Genomic DNA, 9,198 nt, shown 5'->3' with positions numbered 1-9,198 from the left:
GGAAGGAAATTCAAATGAATTAGTGGAACGAGCATTTTATGAGAGATTGCTACTTCGGAGAGAGGAGAAGGTGTCTTGCATACCAAGTACTTGTGGCGCAATGAAAAACCCTTCCCCTGGATGTTAACCTCCCTTCACTCTCCCACAAAGGCTGGGTGCGATTACTCAAGTAACAACTCAATCCCATGAGATTCTCTTTGCATCTTTATTGATTTGAAATCTTTTTTTTATATCAACTCTGACTCTACATCTCAGTTATACATCAAGGTTAAAGAAAAACGTTAGGAAAGACTTAGACTTGAAAAGAGTGTGTTGACAGGAAATAGGAACACTGGTTGGGAAGGCTCTAGGTTCATTTAATATTTATTCATTTATTTTTTGTTTATTTGGCACTGTGTTCACCTAAAATTTGTTTATCTAGCACTGAAGATTGAACTCAGGGGTATTCTACCACTGAGCTATACCCGCAGCCCTTTTAATATTTTTAAAATTTGGAACAGGTACAGTTAAGTTGCTAGGAGTCTCGTCAAGTTGCAGGGTCTGGCCTTGAACCTATAATCCTCCTGTCTCAGCCTCTCAGGTTTTGGGATTACTGGCTTGTACCACTGCACACAGCTTATCTGGGGATCAAATCCAGGAGCATTCTACTCTGAGCTATGCTCCCAGCCCTTTTCATTATTTATTTTGAAATAGTATCTTACTAAGTTGTCGAGGGTCTCACTAAACTGCGGAGGTGGGCCTCAGACCTGCGATCCTCTTGTTTCAGGCTCCCAAGTATTGGGATTATAGCTGTGTACCACCACACTTGGCTTTTCTGATTCTATTCTTGATATAATAAAAGTTGGTCTAAGGCCTGGGAACAAAAATGAAATCTTAACCATACAGATAAAATACCTGAAAAGCAATAGAAAGAAATCAAACTATTCCTAAGAAGGAATTGGGGGGACCAAAAGAGAATGTCAAACCACTAATAATGCCACAGGGCTGCATCTCTTTTTGAAATTTCGAGCACAATATGGGCAGTTTGCTTAGCTTTGTGATCCCTCAAAGGTGAAAGTTATTCTGCCTGGCAGCCCTCTGTCCACTCAGCTGTTCATCTCATTCCATGAAGTTCTGGTAGGACCATTGGTTCCAATTCCTCCTCCACCCCCTACGTGAGGACTGGTCAGTCTGTGCTCCATGGCCACATCTAAGGTCGCGGGTTCAAAGAACGAGCATGTGATCAAGTAAAGCCAATAAGAAGTCTTCAAGGGACTGAACGTGTGGATACCGGGAGAGCCTGCATCTCTGTTCTGTCTTTGGGCTCTCAAGCACAAAGGTCCGTATGAGCTTGGAGTCTGTAGGGCTATCTTGCAGATGGATAGAGAGAACTTAACTGGAAGTAGAGCAAACAGCCGGGCAGAAAGTCAGAAGAGATAGAAGAAAGGAAGGAAGACAGACTGAGGCTATGATGACACTGAACTCCTGAGTCTAATCATGGCAGGGCCAGCACTAGCCCAGCTCGGCTTCCTAGTAATATGAATCAATGAATGCTTTTTTTGTGCTTAAGCTAATTTAACATAGATTTCTGTCACTTAAAGACAAAAATTTTTCCAGCTCCCATTTTGTAAATGTGGGAAAACTCTATCAAGAGAAGTGTTGGCCAAGACTAGACATTGAGGCAAGGTGAGGTCCAGATGGTCTGAACACAGTGTGCCAAAGACCCAACCAGTAGGGTGAAAATAACCGAGGTCAGGGTGGAGGCCCCTCCACAGCCCAGACACGTGTCTCCCAGCCCCACGCGAGCATCACAAACGCTATCAGCCTTCAACGTTGCCTCGTGGTTCCTGGACTCCCCAGATCTCTCCCTTGCAAGCCTCATTGTGCTTTAATTTTTCCCTTTAGTTTCATTTTTCTCTTTAAGGAAAACAGATGAAATTTATTTTTAGGATTATCTCAAAGGACCCCAGGGGCAAGAGACATAATTGGGCCTCACAAATACTACACAGTAATGGGAAATTAGGAATCTATGTTATTCTCAGTATCTCCTGGGGGCCATACTGCTTAACTTTTGCTTTTTTTGTGTGAGTGTGTGGGTCTGGGGATGGAACCCAGGGGCATTCGACCTCTGAGACACACCCCTTGCCCTAGTTTTTATTCTTTATTTTGATACAGGGTCTCACTGAGTTACAGAGGGCCTCACTAAGTAGCTGAGGCTGTCCGTGAACCACGATCCTCCGGTCTCAGCCTCCCGAATGCTGGGATTATAAGCGTGTGCCACCACGCCCGGCTCTAACTTTTCCTTTTATCTGTTATTTCTCTTCCTTCTTCTCTCTGATTATGGGCCTTATCTTTGGTACTCATGATCTCTCTAGCACCAAGGTGACCCAACTTTCCAATTCAATAATTCAAACAGAAACCTCTTCTCTTCATTTAGATTAGTCCTTCTCAGACATTTTGATCTCTGGACCCTTTACACTCTCAAAAATTATAGAGAAGCTGAAAGATCTTTTGTTTATATGGGCTATTTTTATCAATATTTATAATGTTCAAAATTAAACCTGAGAAAATGTTCCAAAAATTTATCTTTATTTAATGACAGTGATGATAATTGTGTTAATGTGATGATGGTTAACAATGTTAATGTAAGTATTTTTAGGAGAATTATATTTTCCAAAACAAAAATATGTGGCTTAAAGAATTATGTTAAATGTTCAAAAATCTTTAAATACCCAAGTTACTAGAAGATAGCTGGGATTTCTGCATCTAAGCAAGATGGACTAGCAGAAACTGTTTACCTTCCTGCTCAAAACAAAAACTGGACGAAGTATATACACTAACAGCACTTGAAACATTAGTTAATGTAGGACAGGGATACCTGAGAGATGAACCCTACAACCACCCAAGCTTATTGCCCAGAGCCAGTAAAAACATTCCAAGAGAAGAGCCAGTAAAACTGTGCTCTCCTATATTGAAAGGATACTCTGGGAGTGTAAGGAAGCCCGATTAATTAAGAGTACTCAGGGGAAGAAAAAATAAAAACAAACAAACGGAGAGCTGCATAGACAGAGAATTCCAGAGCTCTCAGAGAACATTCCTCAAATATCTGGCTGAGAATTGATTAGTGAATATGTGTAAGGCATCTCCGTTGGCATTTTCACAGCTGTAATCCAAAACACCTGACCACCACAACTTAGAGGTAGAAGACTCATTTGCTCACTGTTCTGGAGAATTCAGAGACTCAGTCCCTGTCGGGCCAGGGTGAAGTCTGTGGAGCTCAGAGCATGGTGATGAGAGGCAGAGAGAGAGAGAGAAAGGGAGAGAGATTGAGCATGAGAGAGCACTCTGCTCTCACAACACAGAGGCCAGAAGCACAGAAGCAAGCAAGAAAGCAAGCAACAGGGAACAGATATAATCCCCAAGGCCAAACCCTCAGGGGCCCCTCCTCAGCCACCAAACCCTGCCTCCAACATAGCTACCCTGTCTACTGGAGGTCTAGGGAGACATACTAAATCCAAGCCATAACATGAGGATACTACCCAAAGTTAATGAAAAAGTACCTGCAAAGATCAGAAAGTACACACAAGATTGAAAATAGAATGTCTCTGAGTTAAATTTTGGTACAAAAAAAAAAAAAAGATTAAGGCACAGGTAGAATCTGAAACCATCTGAAATACTTCTTATCCGATTGCATTAAAGCCCATTTTTTCATATGACACTTTGATGGATTTTTTTTTACCCCTAAATGACTCTTGTAAACTCCTGAAAGACTCTCAGAAAACCCTGAAGGCCCTTGAAACCCTTTGAGAAGACTGATCTCCATTATTCAAAGCCAGGTGTGGTGATGCACACTTGCAATCTCAATGCCTCGGAGGCTGAGACAGGAGGGTCACAGTTTCGAGGCCAGCCTCAGCAACTTCACAAGGTCCCTCAGCAACTTAGTGAGACTCTGTTTCAAAATATAAAATAAAATAGGCCTGGGGTATAACTCAAAGGTAGAATGCCTTTAGGTTTAATCTCCAGTAACCCCTCCCAAAGTTCTTTCTTAGAAGGCTTAAATTATCAACCAAGTTGTAGGCACCTCTTGTGGCTGGGCTCAGACCATGAAGAATCTGTAACAACAAGAATGGGGAAGGCAGGCCTCCTGCTGATTGATGGGCTGCCGATGGTGGAGAGTCTGGATCAGTTCGATTTCTGCATCAAAAGAAACTCTTTCACCGGGCGTGGTGGCACACGCTTGTGAAGCAGAGACAGGAGGATCGCGCAGGTTCGAAGCCAGCCGCGCTGGCATAAGAGACCCTGATTCCAAGTAAAAAATATAAAAGATAGGTGTCTAGGAGTGTAGCCTGGAGGTAGAAGGGCTTCCAGGAACCCCAGTACCACACACACACACACACACACACACACACACACACACACACACACACGAGCTCTTTCTTCTTGAAACAGTTCTCCCTCTTGAAACAGTTCCCCCAAGACGTGTACCCGTGTACCATGTACCACTGAGGAGTACTTGGGGATAGAGAGGGTCAAACATCACCAGCACTCGGCAGACATGTTCGATCTGAACAAATCTATCGTTAAGTCCCTGAGGCAGAAGTAGAATTGCTCACGTGAAATGTCAGCAAGAAACAAGAAAATTAAAAATAGTCATAAACTGCCTTGAAGAGCATCTTATAACACAGCTCCGTAGATGCTCTGCACTCTTAGACGGGCAGAGTTAGGCTGCTTTTAATCACACAAAGTTTCTGCATCTAAGAAGTGCCAGAATAAATAGAAAACACTACTACAGTGTTGAATAAATAGAAAACACTACTTCAAGTCGACGTAGCAGATACATTTGTTCCAGTCTCTTCAGTCACTGAACCTGCTGACCATATTGTTATCACATATAAAAAAGAATACTTTTGCAAGCTGAGCATGGTGGCATACACTTGTAATTCCAGCATTTGCGAGGTTGACACAGGAAGATGGCAGTTCAAGGACAGCTTCAGCTACTTAGTGAGACACCCTGCAACACAGTGAGAACTTGTTGCAAAATAAAGAATAACCGGGTGTGGTGACGCACACTTCTAATCCCCGTGCTTGGGAGGCTGAGACAGGAGGATCGCACAGGTTCGAAGCCAACCTCAGCTACTTAGTGAGACTCTCAGCAACTTAGTGAGACCCGGTTTCCAAATAAAATATAAAATAGGTCTGGGAGTATAGCCTGGAGGTAGAAAAGCCCCTGAGTTTTGCTCACAGTACCACCAAAAAAAAAAAAAAAAAAAAAAGGAATAAAAAATAGAGCTAGGGATATAGCTCAGAGGTAGAATGTCCCTGGGTTCCATCCCCAGTACTGAAAAAAAGAAAAAAGAAAAAAAAAACTTTTGGTAATGAAGCCCAGTGTTTCAATGATGACAGTTCTGACTCACCAAGAACAACAGGAGGTGGGGAGAGGTAAAACAAATCTCAGGCAAGTTGACCCAGAGGATCAAGAAGTAAGAAGGTGTCAGTCTCTATTTTTGTTTTGTCTTTGGTGCTGAGTATTGAACTTGGGGCCATCTATCTCCAAGCCACACCACCCAGCCCTTTTAAATTTTGGAAACAAGGTGTCACTAAGTTGCTGAGGCTGGCCTCAAATCTATGATCCCCTGCCTCAGCCATCTAAGTATTAGAACTACAAGTGTGCAACACCATGCCCAACACCTTAGGTGTGTGTGTGTGTGTGTGTGTGTGTGTGTGTGTATGTGTGTGTGTGTGTCCAGAGATTGAACCTAGGTACATCTCCAGCCCTTTTTATTTTTTTGTCTTGAAACAGGGTCTCACTAGGTTGCTGAGACTGGCCTATAACCCCCCAGTACTGGGGTTTGAGGTGTGCACCACCACACCCAGCTCCAGGTCCTGCTCACCAGCAGACGTGTAACCTAAGTGAACATTTCGGTTTCTGTTACTCCCTTTTACTTCCCTTCAGTGAGGATCTTTGTTCAAAAATCTACACTCTATACTTTGGACCACATTAAAAATAGTCGTAAACTGTCTTGAAGAGCATCTTATAACACAGCTCCATAGATGCTCTGTACTCTTAGAGAGGCAGAGTTAGGCTGGTTTTAATTACACACATAAGCTAGGCGTGGTGGCACGTGCTTGTAATCCAGTCTCAGCAACCTCGTGAGAACCTGTTTCAAAATAAAAAAAATTAAAAATGGGTCTGGAAGTATAGCTCGGAGGTAGAATGCCCTTGGGTTTCATCTCCAGTGCCACAAGTACATAAATAAATAAATAATAAATAAATAAATAAATATAAAAATAAATTTTACATCTACCTAGAGTTTTGTTTCTGAGATATTTAAAGATGATAGAAGTAAGTTGGAAACAGAGGACAAACTAAACAGTGGGCAAAGAGCCAAGTGCTGAGGTTTTGTCGCTGTCTGGTAAGGTGGCATTCAAAGTCTAATGCTTACCAGGGACTGAAGCTTGGAGGGAATGGGAATGAAATGAAAGGGAAACTAGTCAATGACCCGACCCCATCTCCCAGCCCTGGAAGCCACCATGTTGAATGCGGCAGCCAGCGGAGAAGGAAGGACTTACCACCGAGACCTACGTTTTAGATTTGGACAGAAAATGTATGGGAGAAGAAACTTCTGTTCCCAGAGTTTTAAAATAAGGACCTCCTACTTGGCATGGTGGTGCACGCCTGTAATTTCAGTACTTGAGAGACTAAGACAGGAGGATTGCAGGTTCGAGGACTGCCCCAGAACCATAGCAAGAGTCTCTGCAACCTAGAGAGACCCTGTTTCAAAAATAAAAAATGAAAAGCTTGGAAGTAGAATGTCCCTGAGTTGAATCCCCAGTCCCCTCCCAAATTAAAAATAAATAAATACCACCTAGCTAGAACAAACCAAGAAAACAAAAACCAAGAAAACAAAAAGGACTTCAGTCAACTGAGGAGAGAGACCAGTACAATAGTGGGGAGGAACACGGGGAGGTAAAAAAGGTTTGAGGAAGGAAACAGTTCAAATAAGGTTATGTCCACACATGAAAGTATCGCTCTTGCCACGAGTCTCACTAACGTGTATGGAGTGGGGGGGCGGGTACAAAGGGAAATGTACCCTTTGATATGTGCATATAGTTTTGTTTTACTCAAATCTCAGTATGATGAATAATTACAATGCGCCAACAAAAGTAAAACAAAAGAATATAAAATAAGGACCCTCTAATGAAATGTGATCTGATGAATTCCGTGGACAGGTGAAAAAATGGCTGAATGAAGACAAACTAATTTCAAGGATTTAGGAAAACCCAGAACTGAAGAGGCTGCGCCTGAACACCGAGGCTCCGTTTCCATGTCAACAGATGAAAGCTCCCTTGGGAACAGTGGGAGAAAAGCCTCATTTGCTAAAGTGATGGTTCGTGGTAAGGAACACAAACGTCTGTTCTGAATGACCTGCCTCAAACGTTCCTCTCCAATTAGGACAGCTGATTACAGCCGGCTTCCCTTAGAATCGTAGAGTGGTCCCATTCCTTTGCAAGAAAACCTTTTACTTCTTTTAAAAATTAGAGGCTTTAAATTAAGTATTTACATTAGGAAATTACAACCATAGTGTATTTTCTAAGAATAAAAGAGTTCTTAATTATATGGCCCATTAGAAGGAGAGGAAGGAAATTTGAAGAAGCCTCAGAATATTAAAGTAGAACGAGAATGGATCAAGTCATTCTAATTCTGTCCCACCTTATTCAGGTAGAGGGCAAATGATCTGCTCTCCAGAAATCTAAAAGCAAAGATACAAAACTAGTTTCCTGATGTTCAGGGCAGGACCTTCCTTCTACATTTCTCACAACATGTTCAAGTGAGATTAGATTAAAAACAACACAACACAAAACAAAAAACCTATCATCCTAGAAGCCAGGCGTAATGGCGCACACCTGTAATTTGAGTACTTGGGAGGCTGAGACAGGAGGATTGCAGATTCACTGTCAGCCTCACCACTTAGCGAGGCTCTCGGCAGCCAGTTTCAAAACAAAAAAAAAAATATAAAATGGGTCTGGGGGTATAACTCAGAGGTAGAATGCCCCAGGTTTCAATTCCTAGTACTAAAAATGAAAAAAATCATTATAAAAATATAACTTTAAGTATCACATAGGGACAAAAATCTAAGTAAGATCCTAATGTGCAGTACGGAGCCAATGCACCATCTGAGCTGTCCTCCAAGCAGGTGACCCCACAGCTGCCTAAGGTGTTTCTAGAGTTAAAGCAGTCACAATATATTAGCTTCTTCCTCCTCCTCCTCTTCCTCTTCCTCCTCATCGTCGTCATCCTCCTCCTCCCCCTCCTCGTTCTCTTCCTTCTCCTTTTTTCTTTCCTTCTTTTTTTCTTGTGCTACTGGGGATTAAACTCAGGGGCATTCTACCTCTGAACTAGACCCTCAGCATTATTCTATTTTTTTAAAATTTTGGAACAGGGTCTCACTAAGTTGTGGAGGGCCTTGCTAAAATTACTGAGGCAGGTGACCCTTCAGTCTCAGTCTCATTCTCCCAAGTATTGGGGTTACAGTGTGTGCCATCCCACTTGGCTAACTTACCCATGAGACTTTGGTATTCAACTAGCAAAATCTCTTAAATTCAAGTCAAATTAGAGTCTGTTGCTGTAAATCATAGAGTCAGTGATGAAGGCATCAGATTCTTTGTTGTAAACTGTCATGGGCTTAAAAACAAAGGTAGGCTTTCCATTTTTAACAATTTCCACATTGAGTAACCCAAGAGCTTCCTCCCAAAGCCTAATTTTTCACCCATTTTACACTGTAGATTTCTTTCTTTGGACAGTTTTAGTTTTTCCAGTTTATTTTCTAGTTGGATAATTCACTGAGATCACATTGAAATCCTGCCTAATATCCAAAAGGGATGCTAATAAAAAAAAATACCAGTAGTAAATAGTTATTGTGGGATTACTATATACAAGACACCAAACTAAATACTTTGTCTAAGTGGCAGGATAATTTGGGATATTTGTGCTGAAAAAGACTCAAAAGAATGAGTCATCTTTCTCCCTCTCCAACTCCAAGAGAGTTACACAATCGCATTTTGAGCCTGATTTTCTCCTCTCTTAGGGTAGTACTGCCTTTGGAGTTGCTAGTCTAAAAAAGAAGTTATCAAGTCTCAGAAGACAACACCACAGCCGGCTTTGGTTTGGGAGGCTGTGAATTGAGAACAAGTAGTAGAGACTGAGGAGGTTGGAGTCGC

The sequence above is a fragment of the Muscardinus avellanarius genome, assembly GCF_963383645.1.
Source record: "Muscardinus avellanarius genome assembly, chromosome: 9".
NCBI classification, from domain to species: Eukaryota; Metazoa; Chordata; class Mammalia; order Rodentia; family Gliridae; genus Muscardinus; species Muscardinus avellanarius.
This window is presented reverse-complemented; position numbering follows the sequence as displayed.